General features: G+C 41.2%; 2 pseudogenes; one reads left to right on the top strand and one right to left on the bottom strand.

Annotated features, from left to right (window-relative positions):
- Positions 1 to 222: 222 nt before the first annotated feature.
- Positions 223 to 2,471, top strand: LOC126954373 (tripartite motif-containing protein 60-like; annotated as a pseudogene).
- A 2,705-nt stretch (positions 2,472 to 5,176) lies between these two features.
- LOC126955368 (60S ribosomal protein L26-like) lies at positions 5,177 to 6,165 on the bottom strand (annotated as a pseudogene).
- Positions 6,166 to 16,873: the final 10,708 nt, after the last annotated feature.

Raw genomic sequence — 16,873 nt, 5'->3', positions numbered from 1 at the left:
GAAAAATTAGCCAGGCACGGTGGTGCATGCCTGTAATCCCAGCTACTTGGGAGCCTGAGGCAGGAGAATCACTTGAACCTGGGAGGCAGAGGCTACACTGTGCCAAGATTGTGCCATTGTACTCCAGCCTGGGTGACAAGAGTGAAAAACTCCAGCTAAAAAAAAAAAAAAAAAAAAAAATTGGGGTAAGTTATTAAATATGAACAACTGAACATATCAAATATGAAAAATGTAAGGTGATTTGATATATAGAGAGATGCATAGGATGATGTGGGAGTGTAAAGAAGGAGCACTACAACTTAGTAATTGAGTATCATGCCAGTGGTTATGCCAATTAGCATAATGTTGGATAAGCGTGTTCAAATTCTTGGAGACTCTGCTTTTACAGCTCTAATTGAGGATAATAGCTCCTAACTTATGGAGTTGTTCTGATGGTTTAGTTGTTGAACAATTTATGGAGTTGTTCTGATGGTTTAGTTGTTCTGATGGTTTAGTTGAACCTGTGACTATGTTGAAGATCCTAGATCCTTAGCATAGTGCCTGACATATAATAAATTATCTTAGAGAACATTTCTCTTGGGCTGAGTCTCTAGAAGGACCAAAACTTAGTCCTAGGAAAGAAGTGAGGGTGGGGTAATCTATGCAGCAAGTAGTTTGTGAAGAGGGAAAGCGTGGCACCTAGGTTGGTTGGTTGGATGATTTTGGCCCAGTACTTTAGGGGACTGTAGCCAGATGAAGATAGTGAAATATGAAGGGCTCTGAATGGTGAGCTAAGGTGAAAAATGTTGTCCTGACTTATGGGGAGTTATGAACAGATTGAGGGCTTAACAAGTTTCCAGAAGCTGCCATTAACATGCCAAGTCAGTAAAACTGAAAGCTGGCCAGATTTCAAGGTCTGGGGAAGATATCCACTTCTTCCCCAGACCTAGTGGGTCATGAGCTCTAGAGAGCTAGGCCTTGCTAAACTAAAAGAATTATCTTACCTACCATCTTTGTTCAAGGCTCAGTGGAATTTGTGGCGGCCCTGGCTGACCTCCGAGCAGAGGCTAGCTGTCCCATCTGTCTGGACTACTTGAAAGACCCAGTGACCATCAGCTGCGGGCATAACTTCTGTCTCTCCTACATCATTATGTCCTGGAAGATCTAGGTGATAGTTTTCCCTGCCCCTTTTGCCACTTTTGCTGTCCAGAAAGGAAATTTGTAAGCAATCCCCAGCTGGGTAGTTTGAACTTGCTAAGCAACTCCAGATAAGAAGCAAGAGGAAGAGGCAGGAAGAGAAGCATGTGTGTAAGAAGCATAATCAGCTTTTGACTTTCTTCTGTCAGAAAGACCTAGAGCTTTTATGTCCAAGGTGCAGTTTCTCCACTGATCACCAGCATCACTGTGTTTGGCCCATAAAGAAGGCTGCCTCGTATCATAGGAAGAAACTGGAGGAATATAATGCACCGTGGAAGGAGAGAGTGGAACTAATTGAAAAAGTCATAACTATGCAAACCAGAAAATCACTGGAACTGAAGAAACAGGTAAAACATAGGGCAGAAGAAGTCAAGTCTGAATTTGAGCAACTTTGGTTATTTCTGCAAAATCAGCAAGAGACTGTTCTTAGGCAATTACAAGATGAAGAGATGGATATTTTAGCACAACTAAATGAAAGCCTAACAAAATTTTCAGATTATACCTCCTCATTAAAATATCTCCTAAAGGAGATAGAGAGCATACATGTGAAGTCAGAACTGGAATTACTGGCTAATGTTAAGGATATCTATCACAGATATAAAAATTTAAAATTCCCTGAACCTTTTTCATTCAAATTAAAAGAATATGGTTACCATCTGCCTCCACAATATTCTGGCCTAAACAAAATCATCAAGCGATTTCAAGTAGATGTAATTCTAGATCCTGAAACAGCACATCGTAAACTTATAGTCTCAGAAGATAGAAAAACTGTGCGGTATGGAAATACAACACAAAACTTACCTCGTAACCCGAGAAGATTTTATCTCCTCCCAGCTGTTCTGGGTTCTAAGGGATATAGCTGTGGCAGGCAGTACTGGGAAGTAGAAGTGAAAGACAAGCCTGAATGGATTCTTGGTGTCTGTAATGACTCTCTTCCCAGAAGGAGGAAGAGTCAACCAATTTTAGTACAGGATGGACTATGGGGAATTTGACGATCTAGTCAGAATAATTATATTGTATTGGGCCATAAGGAAATTATTCTGCTGCCCAAAGTAACACCTAGTAAGATTGGCATTTTTTTAGACTATGAAATGAATGAGGTTTCCTTTTATAATTTGAATGATAGATCTCTTCTCTATACTTTTAATGATGATTTTACAGGAGCACTTTGGCCTTATTTTTATACTGGAACTGACTCAAGACCTCTTAAAATTTCTACAGTAACAGATTCTGAATGAAGAACTGTTAAAAGACTGTCATTTTGTTTCAACTATTAGACATAACTGAGCCAGTGAATCTAGTTTTGGCCATTCTGTAATTTGTCCAGTTTTCCCCACCAAAAAAACAGAATCGTTTATATCTCAGTTTCAGCAACTTCTAAAAATATGTGATTATAGGACCTACTTTATAATAAATTATGGAGTCGGCCAGGCGTGGTAGCTCAAGGCTGTAATCCCAGCACTTTGAAAGGCCGAGGCACGCAGATCACCTGTGGTTGGGAGTTCAAGATCAGCCTGATCAATATGGAAAAATCCCGTCTCTACTAAAAATACTACATTAACTGGGCGTGGTAGCGCATGCCTGTAATGCCAGCTACTCGGGAGGCTGAGGCAGGAGAATCACTTGAACCCGGGAGGCGGAGGTTGCAGTGAGCCTAGATTGCACCATTGCACTCTAGCCTGTAGCCTGGGCAACAAGAGCGAAACTCCCTCTCAAGAAAAAAAAAAAAAAATTACGGGGTCAATGACAAACTACCTTAGAAATTCTAAGACAAAATACTTGAAAAATATATTACTGAAGGAATGTATTATATAAGAAAACTATCACTCCTGTAATTGCCAATAGAAGCCCAATAATGTTTTTTCTGTGTTGCCTAAATATTTTTCCTTTAAGATTAAGTTTTGTTTTTTTGTTTTTTTGTTTTTTTGTTTTTTTTGTTTTTTGTTTTTTTTTTGAGATGGAGTCTTGCTCTGTCACCCAGGCTGGAGTGTAGTGGTGCGATCTCGGCTCACTGCAACCTCTGCCTCCTGGCTTCAAGTGATTCTCCTGCCTCGGCCTCCTGAGTAGCTGGGATTACAGGCATGCACCACCATGCCTGGCTAATTTTGAATTTTTAGTAGAGACGTGGTTTCTCCATGTTGGTCAGGCTGGTCTCGAACTCCCGACCTCAGGTGATCCACCTGCCTCGGCCTCTCAAAGTGCTGGGATTACAGGCGTGAGCCACTGCGCCTGGCCAAGATTAAGTCTTTATTAAAGGCATTCATCGGCCGGGAGGCTGAGGCAGGAGAATGGTGTGAACCCCGGAGGCAGAGTTTGCAGTGAGCCGAGATTGCGCCATTGCACTCCAGCCTGGGCGACAGAGAAAGACTCAAAAAAAAAAAAAAAAATTGTCGCACGTAGTGGCACATGCCTGTAATCCCAGCTACTCAGGAGGCTGAGGCAGGAGAATCTTTTGAACTCGGGAGGCGGAGGTTGCAGTGAGCCAAGATTGGGCCATTGCACTCCAGCCTGGGCGACAAGAGCGAAACTCAATCTCAAAAACAAAGGAAAGAAAATGAGATGGCACTCTTAACATCCTCCTCTACCACACACATGTATACACATAACCAGTAGATAATCTTCTTCTGTTCCCTCCGGACAGAGTACCTTCTAGTGCTGTTCAGCTCCTGTCCTTCACTTCACTTTGGGAACTGATCTCTAGGCTCAGAATCCATCTTAACTTAGTTCCATGTTTTCCTCCTTAGGTTTATTCTGTTAATTCAGAGATTAATATCATTCAATAGCTCACACATGTAACATTTGGAAAAACTTGTGTCAACAAAAAAGACTGGTGAGCTTTTGATGGGATTATGTTGTATCTTTTTAGATTAATGTGGAGAAAATTGACATCTTAACACGTCAGCTAGCAGATATAACTGAGACAATGAATCTAGTCTGTTCCATCAATTTTTATGTCATTAACTTGTCTGAAATGTGTAGTTTTCAATGTACATGTGTTTAGCATCTTTTGTCAGATTTGTCCTTAAGTATTTGATATTTTTATGTTGATTATTTCAATTCTAATTGTTCATTACTAGAATATAGAAATTGATTTTTGTGCATTAATCTTATTTCCTATTAGCTTGCTAAACTCACTTCTAGGAGCTCTTATGTAGATTCCATTGGATTTTCTGCAGAGGTAGTCATGTCATGGGCAAATAGAGACATCGATATTTCTTCCTGTGTAAGCTAGATCATTGATCATCCGTCTTTCTTTCCTTCTCTTTCTTTCTTTCTTTCTTTCTCTTTCTTTCTTTCTTTCTTTTCTTTTTTCTTTTCTTTTCTTTTTTCTTTTTCTTTCTTTTTCTTTCTTTTTTCTTTCTTTTTCTTTTTTTTCTTTTCTTTCTTTTTCTTTTTTTTTTTTGGAGTTTTTTGAGATGGAGTCTCGCTCTGTTGCCTAGGCTTGAGTGCAATGGCCCTATCTTGGCTCACTGCAACCTCTGCCTCCCGGGTTCAAGCAATTCTCGTGCCTCAGCCTCCAGTGTAGCTGGGATTATAGGCTCCTACTACCACACCTGGCTAATTTTTGTCTTTTTAGTAGAGATGGAGTTTCACCATGTTGGCCAATCTGGTCTTGAACTCCTGACCTCAGGTGTTCTGCCCACCTCGGCCTCCCAAAGAGCTGGGATTACAGATGTGAGCCACTGCACCCAGCCCAAAAGCACAGTTTTTAAAAATCTAGGCTTATAGTTTCAATTATTGTTTACAAAATTTTTTTGATTTACAAATATTGCTTTATAACCATTCCTGCCAGCAAAAGTTCAGAAGCAGCCACTCTGAACTTTTCAGCTCCTTTATAGTCACCAAATCACATTCTAATAATACTTTTGGATTTTTTAGTTTGAAGTATTATGTCCCACTTTGGAAGATAAGAATTTGGAACAGCCTTCACCCAGTGGCCCTTCTAATAGAATTTATCATTTTTGTTTTAGAATATTTTATCATATTTATTTTGATTATTTCAATGCCATTGAAATAGAATTTATCATTTTTATTTTAAAATATGGTCTCACATTTATTTTGACTATTTGAATAACATTCATTTATCAGCCATGCATTGTGCAGTGATTGGCATTTTGTTTTTTCTATAACTGTTCCCTGTAGTAAATAATCTCATTGTCAGTATGCTTTGTTTTCCATGTTCTTAACCTTTTTTTTTTTTCATTTAAAGTTTTAACCAAAGCTTCTATATAAGATTACTTTATTTCTGCATCTTCTCAATTGTTTCTTTCTTGTTTTGCCCTTTTCTTTTCCTACTTGGCGAGATTTGACTTTCTTTTCAAGGATCTTTTTGCAGTCTTTGTCCAGATTTAGCCTAGTGATAACTACCTTACTGGCGTGAATGCCTACATGGACAGTTGTGCCATTAGCCTTTTCCCACTGCACCTGTTCAGTGTAGATGACGTATTTCTTCCTGTAAACCTGGACTGCTTTCCCAAGTTGCTGACCTTTATAGTGTCCTCGTACAACCTGAACTTCATAATCCTATTGGATGGGCATGGATCAAACGTCGTACTTCTGTCTCAGCAATTTGGAAAGAAAGGAAGACAAAGTCTTCCTGTGACTGTGGGAAGGTGCATTGAAATGCCTTTTGCGGTTCTTGCTTCTGTCAGAAGTCACAAAGGGACTGAACTTCATTTTGGCCGCTCCCACTTCAGTGATGGCTGCAAAAGGAAAGAGCTCCATGTTCTTATTCTTAATTCGTTCCCAAACTGTCCCCTGCACTTGTCTGATTTCCTGAATTCATTTAAAGGCTTCTGGCTTTACACCATTTTCATCTTGCAGAATACTCTCAAGGAGCCGTCTAACCTGCAACGCAGGCACATTGGTTCACTAAGCCAGCTGCTCAGGTATCTTGGAGATATTCTTGGCATCTCTTCAATTGTTTTACCTGTTTTTATGTTTTTCCATTTGGAAGTTGGTTTCTTGTTTAATTGGAGCACATCCTTCAGTAGCTTTCTAATAAGGCTCATGGGAAATAAAGTTTTTGAGACCTTTGTTTTTTGTTTTTTCTTTTTTTGAGACGGAGTCTTGATCTGTTGCCCAGGCTCGAGTGCAGTAGCGTGATCTTGGCTCACTGCAAGCTCCGCCTCCCGGGTTCATGCCATTCTCCTGCCTCATCCTCCCGAGTAGCTGGGACTACAGGCGCCTACCACCATGGCCCGCTAATTTTTTTGTATTTTTAGTACAGTCGGGGGTTCATCATGTTAGACAGGATGGTCTCCATCTCCTGACCTTGTGATCCACCCACCTCGGCTTCCCAAAGTGCTGGGATTACAGGCGTGAGCCACCATGCCCGGCCTCTGAAAATGTCTTTAGTCTATCCTGATATTTAATCAGAAGTTTTGCTGGGTCTGGAATTATAGTTTTGAGACAATTTACTCTTACATATTTGTAACCTTTTAAATTGAGAAATATATAGTTATATCTGCAATGTATTATGAAATACATGAGCATAAACAAATGTTCTATAAGCATGACATTTAGTCAGTTACACAAATTTGGTCAGGAACTTGCACCCAAAGTCAGCTGGCATTATAATGGATAAATTTAAGCTCCAGGTACTATTGCAATGCTTCAATTATTTTTATTTTTTATTTTTTTGAGATGGAGTCTAGCTCTGTTGCCCAGGCTGGAGTGCAGTGGCGTGATCTCTGCTAACTGTGGCCTCTGCCTCCTGGGTTTAAGCAATTTCTTGCACCTCAGCCTCCCAAGTAGCTGGAATTACAGACACGTGCCACCACACCTGGTCAATTTTTGTATTTTTTGGTAGAGTCAGGGTTTCACCATATTTCACCATATTGGTCTTGAACTCCTGACCTCAAGTGATCCACCTGCCTCAGCCTCCCAAAGTGCTGAGATTACAGGCATGAGCCCCCACGCCTGGCCAGTTATCTTAATCTTAACCCATCCAGAGAAAATTACATACCTCCTGGCTAAATTACAGTAATGAATTATAGTAGACATCAAAAATAGGATGACATTGGTGAAATGTGTTATTAGAGAAATATGGATTAACTGAAATATTTGAGGATCTGTGAACTGTGAACGCAGTGGCTTCCTTGGACAAGAAAACAATCATAGTTTAAAGACAATCATTTTTGTAGGTGATAAAGGGTTTCGTAAATGAAAAATATAATTGTGTATTTCCAGCATCCCTACTCTGCACTCCTCTTGCCAGTTTCTGGCTACTTAATATTCCACCACCAACCTTATGTCCCAAGAAATCATTGCTATAATATTCTTTTCCCTATTTCCCGTACATAATCAGGCTTCTTCCTAATTGTTCTATCCCTCACTTATTGCCGAAACTAAGGCACTGAGGTAGTGGAAAGAGCATGCATTTGAAATCCCATACTAGGTTGGGCAGTTTGTGGCAGTTATCAATTTATTGCCTCTATTTTTATCTTTCAAAGAATCAGCTTTGGTTTTGTTGATTTTCTGTCTTGTTTCCAATTTCAATTTTATTGATTTCTGCTCTAATTTTTATTTTCGTCCTTCTGTATGCTTTACATTGAAAAGCGTTACATTTGCTTTTTTTCTTTCTAGTTTCTTAAGGTAAAGGGTTAAGTTACTGATTTTAGATCTTCTTTTCTAATATATGTTATAAATTTAATGCTATAAATTTCCCTGGAAATACTGTATTTGTATTTTGCTCAAAATATTTAATTTTCCTGAGACTTACTCTTTGACCCAAGGGGTATTTAGAAGTATACTAATTTTCACATTTTTGCGGATTTCTCAGAGATTTTTCTATAATATCAACTTTATTTTGCATGTTTCTATTCTTTAAATGTGTGAGGGTGTGTTTCATAGCCTATGATATGGTTTATCTTGGTGAGTGTCTCATAGAAACTTGAAAAGAAGGCTGATTTTGAATTCTCTGTTTTTTGTTTTTATTAGAGACAAGATCTTAACTAATGTTGCCCAGGTTGGACTCAAACTCCTGGCTCCAAGTGATCCACCCACCTTGGACTTCAAAAGTGCTAGGATTAAGACAGGGTCTGGCTATATTGCCCAGGCTAGCATTCAATAGCTATACACAGGCACAATCATAGCCCACTGCATCCCCAAACTCCTGGACTCAGGAGATCTTCCTGCCTCAGCCTCCTGAATAGCTGGGACTATAGGTGCACACCACCATGCCTTGCTTCTCTGGGTTTAATCAACCATGTTTTAATGATTAAATTTTAATCTCTTCTATTAACTTTTTATTTATTTGTTTTTTGAGACAGAGTCTCGCTCTGTCACCAGGCTGGAGTGTAGTAGTGCAATCTCGGCTTATTGCAATTTCCGCCTCCCAGGTTCAAGTGATTCTCCTGCCTCAGCCTCCTGAGTAGCTGGGACTACAGGTATGTGCCACCACGCCCAGCTAGGTTTTTTTTTTTGTTTTTTTGTTTTTTTGTTTTTTTTGAGATGGAGTCTCGCTGTGTCACCAGGCTGGAGTGCAGTGGTGCAATCTTGGCTCACTGCAACCTCAGCCTCTCAAATAGCTGAGACTACAGGCGCACACCACCATGCCCAGCTAATTTTTGTATTTTTAGTAGAGACGGGGTTTCACTATCTTGGCCAGGATGATCTTGATCTCTTGACCTCGTAGTATGCCCGCCTCAGCTGCCCAAAGTGTTGGGATTATAGGCATGAGCCACCGCGTCCAGCCTAATTTTTGTACTTTTAATAGAAACTGGGTTTCACCATGTTGGCCAGGATGATATCGCTCTTGACCTCGGTCATCCACCTGCCTCGGCCTCCCAAAGTGCTGGGATTACAGGCATGAGCCATTGTGTCTGGCCTTATTGTATACATCTTTTAAAAACATTTTTTAGTGGTTCTTCTAGGGGTTTACAGTATACATTTGAAAATAATTTGAGGCCTCTTTTAAGTGAAATTATACTGTTTCCCTTTCAGTTTAAGAACCTTGTAATAATAGTATATTCCCAATTCTCACTGATTCTTTGTGGTCTTGTATTCATGCAATACTTTTACATATGCTGGAAAAATACTCTTTTTTTTTTTTGAGATGGAGTCTCGCTCTGTCGCCCAGGCTGGAGTGCAGTGGCCCGATCTCAGCTCACTGCCAGCTCCGCGTCCTGGGTTCACGCCATTCTCCTGCCCCAGCCTGCGGATAGCTGGGACTACAGGTGCCTGCCACCATGCCCGGCTATTTTTTTTGTTGTTGTTGTTTTTTTTTTTTTTAGAAGAAATGGAGTTTCACCGTGTTAGCCAAGATGGTCTCAGTCTGGTGACTTCGTGATCCACCTGCCTCGGCCTCCCAAAGTGCGGGGATTACAGGCGTGAGCCACCGTGCCTGACCTTATTATTGTTTTAAACAGCTAGTTATCTGTTAGAGCAATTACCTTTATTTTATGCACTTTATTTCTTTGTGTAAACACAAGTTTCTGACATCTATAATATTCCTTTGGCCTGAAGTACTTTAACATTACTTGTAGTGTCTGCTTGATGGCAACAAATTCCCTCCATTTTATTTTTCTAAGTATTTTTCAATTACTTTTGAGAAATGTGCTAATCGGTTATAGAATTGTGAGTTGGCAAGATTTTTTTTTATTTACAGAAGTAACTATTATCTCCTTGATTTCACATTTTCTGATGAGAGGTCTGTTGTAATTCTTATCCTCCTTCCTTTGTCAGTAGTCATGCACTGCAAAACAGTGGTTCAGCCACTGATCGCATACGTGACAGTGGTCCTATAAGATTATAAAATTGCATTTTTACGGAAATTTTCTATGCTTACATATACTTAGATACACAAATACTTGCCATTGTGTTACCATTTCTATAGTATTCAGTACAGTAATGTGCTGTACAGGTTTATAGCCTAGGAGCATTCACCTGTACCGTGTAGCTTACAGGCATAATAAGCTACACAACTGCAATCTAACATAACATAACTCTGTGACGTTCACAGAATGATGAAATCATCCTATGACGTACTTCTCAGAACATATTCCCGTAGTTAAGGCATGCATAGCAGTAATGTAGTTTTTTATTTGGACTGCCTTCAAGATTGTTTTTGATTTTAATTTTAAGCAGTTTGAATTTGATTGATATGTTCATATGTTTGGAGATATGTTGTCATTTTTTTCTTGTTTTGGGGGGTGTGTGTGTGTGTGTGTGTTTTGATATTCATCATGCTTGGTGTTCTCTGGACTTCTTGTTTCTGGAGTTTTAGTGTCTGTAACTAAATACTTGGCCATGATATTTTATGAGTATTTCCTCTGTTTTTCTTTTTAAATTTTATTTATTTTTGCCTTCATTTCCTAGTGATGAGATTTCTTCTTTCTCAGATTCCAAGTGTCCATAAGTGACACTGTTTGATACTGTCCCACAGTTCTTGGTTTTTGTTTTTTATTCTTTTCACTTTATATTTCAGTTTGGGTAGTTTGTTTATCTATCTTCAAGTTCACTGATTATTTCCCTCCGTGTATTGAGGGTACTAATGAGCCCATTGAAGGCATCTTCATCTCTTTTCTGTGGTTTTCACTGCTAGCATTTCTATCTGATTTTTTTTTTTTTTTTTTTTTTTTTTGTCACCCAGGCTAGAGTGCAGTGGCACGATCTTGGCTCACTGCAGCCTCCACCTCTCGGGTTCAAGTAATTCTCCCTCAGCCTCCCGAGTAGCTGGGATTACAGGTGCCTGCCACCACACCTGGCAATTTTTTAAATATTATTTTTAGTAGAGACAGGGATTCACCATGTTGGTCAGCCTGGTTTCGAACTCCTAACCTCAAGCGATGGTCCACCTCAGCCTCCCAAAGTGCTAGGATTACAGGTGTGAACCACCGCGCCTAGCTCTTCCATTTTATTTTATTTATTTTTATTTTTATTTTTTTTTGAGGCAGAGTCTTCACTCTGTCGCCCAGGCTGGAGTGCAGTGGCACCATCTCGGCTCACTGCAAGCTCCGCCTCCCAGGTTCGCGCCATTCTCCTGCCTCAGCCTCCCGAGTACCTGGGACTACAGGCGCCCGCCACCGCGCCCGGCTAATTTTTTGTATTTTAGTAGAGACGGGGTTTCACCGTGTTAGCCAGGATGGTCTCGATCTCCTGACCTCGTGATCCGCCCGCCTCGGCCTCCCAAAGTGCAGGGATTACAGGCGTGAGCCACCGCGCCCGGCCCCATTTGATTTTATAGTTTCCAACTCGCTGATGAAATTATCTATTTACTCCTGCATATTGTCTTTATTTTCCACTAAAGCCTTTAATATATCAATTACAATTATTTTTCATGAGATTTCCTACATTTGCGTCATAGCTTAGTATGGTTCTGATGTTCATTTTGTCTCTTTAGAGTGTGGTTTATTTTCCTTTTACTTTTTTTGTATGCCTTGTACTTTTTTGTTTTTGGTGAAAACCAGACATATATAGAAAAATACATACTGAGGTAAACATTTTTATACTTGTAGATTATATTAGTTTTGGAGGGAATACCCTAATAAGGTATCACAAACTGGATCATTTACATAACAGGAAATTTATTGTCTCACAGTTCTGGAGGCCAAGTCCAAAATATGGGTGTTGGCAGAATTGGTTCTTTCTGAGGGCTGTGATACAGAATTGCTTCCATGCCTCCAGGCTCTGGTGGGTTGCTGCCAATCTGTCATTCCTTGGCTAGTAGATGCATCACTCCGATGGCATTCTCCCCATGTTTCCTCACGTAACCTTCCTCTGTGCATATATTTGTGTCAAAATTTTCTATTTTTATAAGGACAGCACTCAGATTAAGGCCCACCCTAATGGCCTCATTTGAACTGATTACTTTTTTTTTTTTTTTGAGATGGAGTTTCACTGTTGTCGCCCAGGCTGGAGTGCAACGGACAATCTCGGCTCACTGCAACCTCCCCCTCCCAAGTTCAAGCGATGCTGCCTCAGCCTCCCGAGTAGCTGGGATTGCAGGTGCCTGCCACCACGCCCAGCTAATTTTTGTATTTTTACTAGGGACAGGGTTTCACCATGTTGGCCAGGTTGGTCTCGATTTCCTGACCTCAGGTGATCCACCCGCCTCGGCCTCCTAAAGTGCTGGCATTACAGGCGTGAGCCACCGCACCCGACCTTAACAGATTACCTTGGTAAAGACCTAATTTCCAAATGAGGTCACATCTGAAGCACTGGGGTAGGCACTTCAATAGATGTTTTTGGCAGAACACAATTCAACCAATAGAAGAAATGAACTTGTTTCCCTTCTGCTAGGCCTGTAGGGAGGGTGTGTTTGTATTAATCGAGCCAGAGGTTAGGCAGAGTTTGAAGTTTGTTATTTCTATGGTTACCCTTAGTGCATTCAAGGCTTCAGACTCCCCTCGTGATATGTCTCTTTCATTTCTCAAACTGGATTCTACTGTTATTTTTACTCAACTCCTGTTAGTGTGGTTTTGGGAGTTGGGGAAGCTCGTGTTCTCTGATGTTCTGATTGAGTATGAGTCGTGGTCAGGCACTCTGAACTCTGGTCTCAGGCATGTGTGGCCTTCACAAATGTTCTTGACCCTCTTCCAGATGTGATGCTGAGCCTAGCACACATTCCCACATCTCACAGCACACAGGGAAATGACTGGCACATCTTCCAAGTCCCCTTTCTCAGGGAACTACCTGGTGATACGCTCACCAAAAGAAGGGAAAAACTAAGAAGGGAAACAAGCGACTCAGACAACAATAGACTTAAAACCTCTGGACATAAGACAAAAAATAACAGTTGATGCTTAGGGTAATGGAAACATGAAAGGCCTCAGATGACAGCCGTGCATCATATCATCAAATTTCAGTTCATGCTAAGATGATAGAGGGCTTCAGGAGATTGAGCACTACAAAGAAAATGAATATAATCAACAAATTACATGTGGAGTTTAGAGAGGAACTTTAGAGATTAGCAGCTATGGGGCTGAAAGAGATAAACAGAAAATGCAGCAAGTAAAGTATCAGGCAATTTTAATCACAGTAAAACAAAATTTGTGTATCAAATTATAGTACCTAAGTGGCTCAGCTGTGAACAATTATATAGTCATATGAACATATTAATCCAGTTACATTACCATATTTGGATTTTGTGGGTAAAGATAGAGTATGTGTCTGGGTGGTGTGAGAGACCTAAATTCTCAGTTTACCTAATAGAATGTTAATTTGAAATGTCTAGCATTAGACATATTACAGTTATGGAGAAACAGCAAGGTCACTGGAATAAATCATGCCTCTGTTTTTTTTTTTTTTTTTTTTTTTTTTTTTTTTTTTTTTTTTTTTTGAGACGGAGTCTCGCTCTGTCACCCAGGCTGGAGTGCAGTGGCGCGATATCGGCTCACTGCAAGCTCCACCTCCTGGGTTCATGCCATTCTCCCGCCTCAGCCTCCGAGTAGCTGGGACTACAGGTGCCCGCCACCACGCCCGGCTAGTTTTTTGTATTTTTAGTAGAGACGGGGTTTCATCATGTTAGCCAGGATGGTCTCGATCTCCTGACCTCGTGATCCACCCGCCTCGGCCTCCCAAAGTGCTGGGATTACAGGCTTGAGCCACCGCGCCCGGCCCATGCCTCTGTTTAACAGGAATTTGGCATAGGATAGCATGACCCAGGAGATTTTCATTTTTATATTAGACTTGTTGCTGGACTGAACTAATAATTTTCTATGTAATTTTGATAAAATTCATAATGTGGAATTTTAATTCATAATGTGGAATGCATTGATGACTGTGTAAGTAATAACGTCTTTCATCTTAGACTATCAAAAATACTTTATAATTTACTACCATTACATCTCTGAAGAGTATGCATTTCTAATACTATTTTATTGACAGCTGCTAAAATAATGGAAGAGGAAAACCTTTTCTCTGCTTATAAGTGGTAAACACATAATTCAGAATTGTAGATCTCCTCACCTAAATAAAAATACAAAATAGTTTTCAAATAATTCATCCTTCATAATCTATTGCTGTACAGGTTACAAGAGGTTGCAAATCATACCCGGTGTGAAACACAGCCTTAGTAGTTTCATAAAAATATCACTTGAAGAAAAGATATGAGACCTGGCATTCAAGTTATAAGATTAAATGTCACCCACTTCATTGTCCAGAAAAATCCTAATATTACCGGGTTTTACTTTTAATAGAAGAACGTTTGCCACTCTACCTACAGTAATGACTTCAGCAAAGTTATTACATTTCGATAGCTGAATACTAAAGCATAAATCCTATTGTGATGGTGTCTTTTTCCATCTCCTGGGAAGACAATTCTAACAAACAACTCTATTATATCTATCCCGTTTGATTTTGTCCTCTCTCTTCCTCCTAGTAGTACCAGCCTTAATCTTTTTTGGATCATGAGTTTTTGTGGTGTCTTTCCAAATCTCACTGTATTCTATCTTCAGAGATACAAGATTATGACGTGCTGTTTCAGGACCTAGAGTGAAATCTATGTAAAATGAAGAATCTTTTGTCGACCATAATGTTGTGGCAGAAGTCTAGAACCATCATTCCTTAGTTAAAATGGAAAAGCTCATGAAGTTTTTTATCTTAAAACATGTTATTGATACATACCCTTATATCAATTACTGGTTGTCTATTTCAGTGAATAGTTTGCTATCTCACTTATTAGAGCTTTAAGATAATATGGTCTGAAAGTTTCTTTTTCATCTAGTGTGTGTATCATATCCTATTCTTTGTATTTTCAGGTTTTCAGAACTGCATCTTATTCATTTTCTAAATAGAGTATAAAGTGCTCAAAATCAGAGTTTAATCTCTTCCTCTAATATTCGACTGTCTTTGGTAGCATCCATGTATTTTTAGTTAACATAACTATTAGTTTAGTTTTGGCTTATTTAAAGCATTTTATACTTGCTGTTTCAGAGGTCAGATTTCCCCTGTGAGCTTCTTCCTTGAGGCAGCCTGCTCAATAAGGCAGGTGAGCCCAGCGGGAGACAGCCCAAGCAGACCCAAACCCTCTAGTACTTGTCACAAAAAGGGACTGGGGCCTGATGGTGATTCTCTTCTTGCCTTTTCCTGGTGGTCCTTCTGAGTTGGAGTTGCCTGGTAATTTCAGTGGTATGAAAGCCGGAGTGTTGCTACTAAAATTCCTCCCTGGGCTGCATGAACGACTGACAGGGCACGAGGAGAAAACGATTCCCAGGACTGGTGAAGCGACCGCTGTTGGACCAGTATGCTTGTCATTGGATCACTATGCAAAGAGACTGCAGTTTAGCGTAAGGTCTGTCAGGGAGACCTGAAGCCCTGCGCCAGGAACGCAGTGCTCGCTCAGCCCACCCTGCAGGGATGGCTCTCCAGGTGCTGGGTCTGGGGAAAAAGCGTGTCCGGAATTGGTTCCTTCCAGTGGGTTCTTGGTCTCGCCGACTTCAAGAATGAAGTCACGGACCTTCTTCGCGGTGAGTGTGACAGCTCTTAAAGATGGTGTGTCCGGAGTTTGTTCCTTGCAATGTTCAGATGTGTCCGGAGTTTCTTCCTTCTGGTGGGTTCGTGGTCTGGCTGACTTCAGGAGTGAAGCTGCAGACCTTCCTAGTGAGTGTTACCACAGCTGGTAAAGGTGGCACGTCCGGAGTTGTTTGTTCCTCCTGGTGGGTTCGTGGTCTCACTGACTTTAGGAATGAAGCTGCAGACCCTTGTGGTGAGTGTTACAGCTCCTAAAGGTAGTGCAGACCCAAAGTGAGCAGCAGCAAGATTTATTGTGAAGAGCAAAAGAACAAAGCTTCCACAGTGTGGAAGGTTATGCAAGTGGTTGCCTCTGCTGGCTTGAGTGGCCAGCTTTTATTCCCTTATTTGGCCTCGCCCACATCCTGCTGATTGGTCCATTTTACAGAGGGCTGATTGGTGTGTTTACAAACCTTTAGCTAGACACAGAGCACTTATTGGTGCGTTTTTACAGAGTGCTGATTGGTGTGTTCACAATCCTTTAGCTAGACAGAAAAGTTCTCCAAGTCCGGACTGGACCCAGGAAGTCCAGCTGGCTTCACCTCTCAAGAGGATAGCTGCCCAACCCCAGGGCACATCCTTCCATCCACTGTGGTACCTGGCGCTGCACCTGGTCTCCAACATCACGCTCGACCTCCACCATCTCACCCGGAAGTTGAAGCCCAGAGGTGGTGCTGCGCGCACAATCACTGCTCTGCTGCCCTGACTTCAGTACAGACTTACTGGAGGTGTCGCCTAGCCCGCTGCGGGAAGCACTGCAGGGCTCTTGAGACGCCTAGGCCTCCAGAGCACTTTGTATTCTGTGAGAAGTTTGCATTCTCAAGGAACCTCAGCTGTTTGGTTTGCTCTTCTGCCACCCACCCCTACCTGTGCTGGACTGAGGGCACTCCCTGCTCCACCCTAAGAGAATAGGATTCCAGTTGCCGTTTTAATTTACTGAATGTTATTTGTAACTGGTGGGAGAAAAACGTGGTTATAATTCACACTGAAGGCCGGGCGCGGTGGCTCAAGCCTGTAATCCCAGCAATTTGGGAGGCTGAGACGGGCGGATCACGAGGTCAGGACATCGAGACCATCCTGGCTAACCCGGTGAAACCCCGTCTCTACTAAAAAATACAAAAAACTAGCTGGGCGAAGTGGCGGGTGCCTGTAGTCCCAGCTACTCTGGAGGCTGAGGCAGGAGAAAGGCGTGAACCCGAGAGGAGGAGCTTGCAGTGAGCTGAGATCCGGCCACTGCACTCCA

Source organism: Macaca thibetana, chromosome 5, assembly GCF_024542745.1.
Source record: "Macaca thibetana thibetana isolate TM-01 chromosome 5, ASM2454274v1, whole genome shotgun sequence".
Classification (NCBI taxonomy): domain Eukaryota; kingdom Metazoa; phylum Chordata; class Mammalia; order Primates; family Cercopithecidae; genus Macaca; species Macaca thibetana.
The sequence above is the reverse complement of the archived record's forward strand: the minus strand, read 5'-3'. Positions and strand labels throughout refer to the sequence as shown.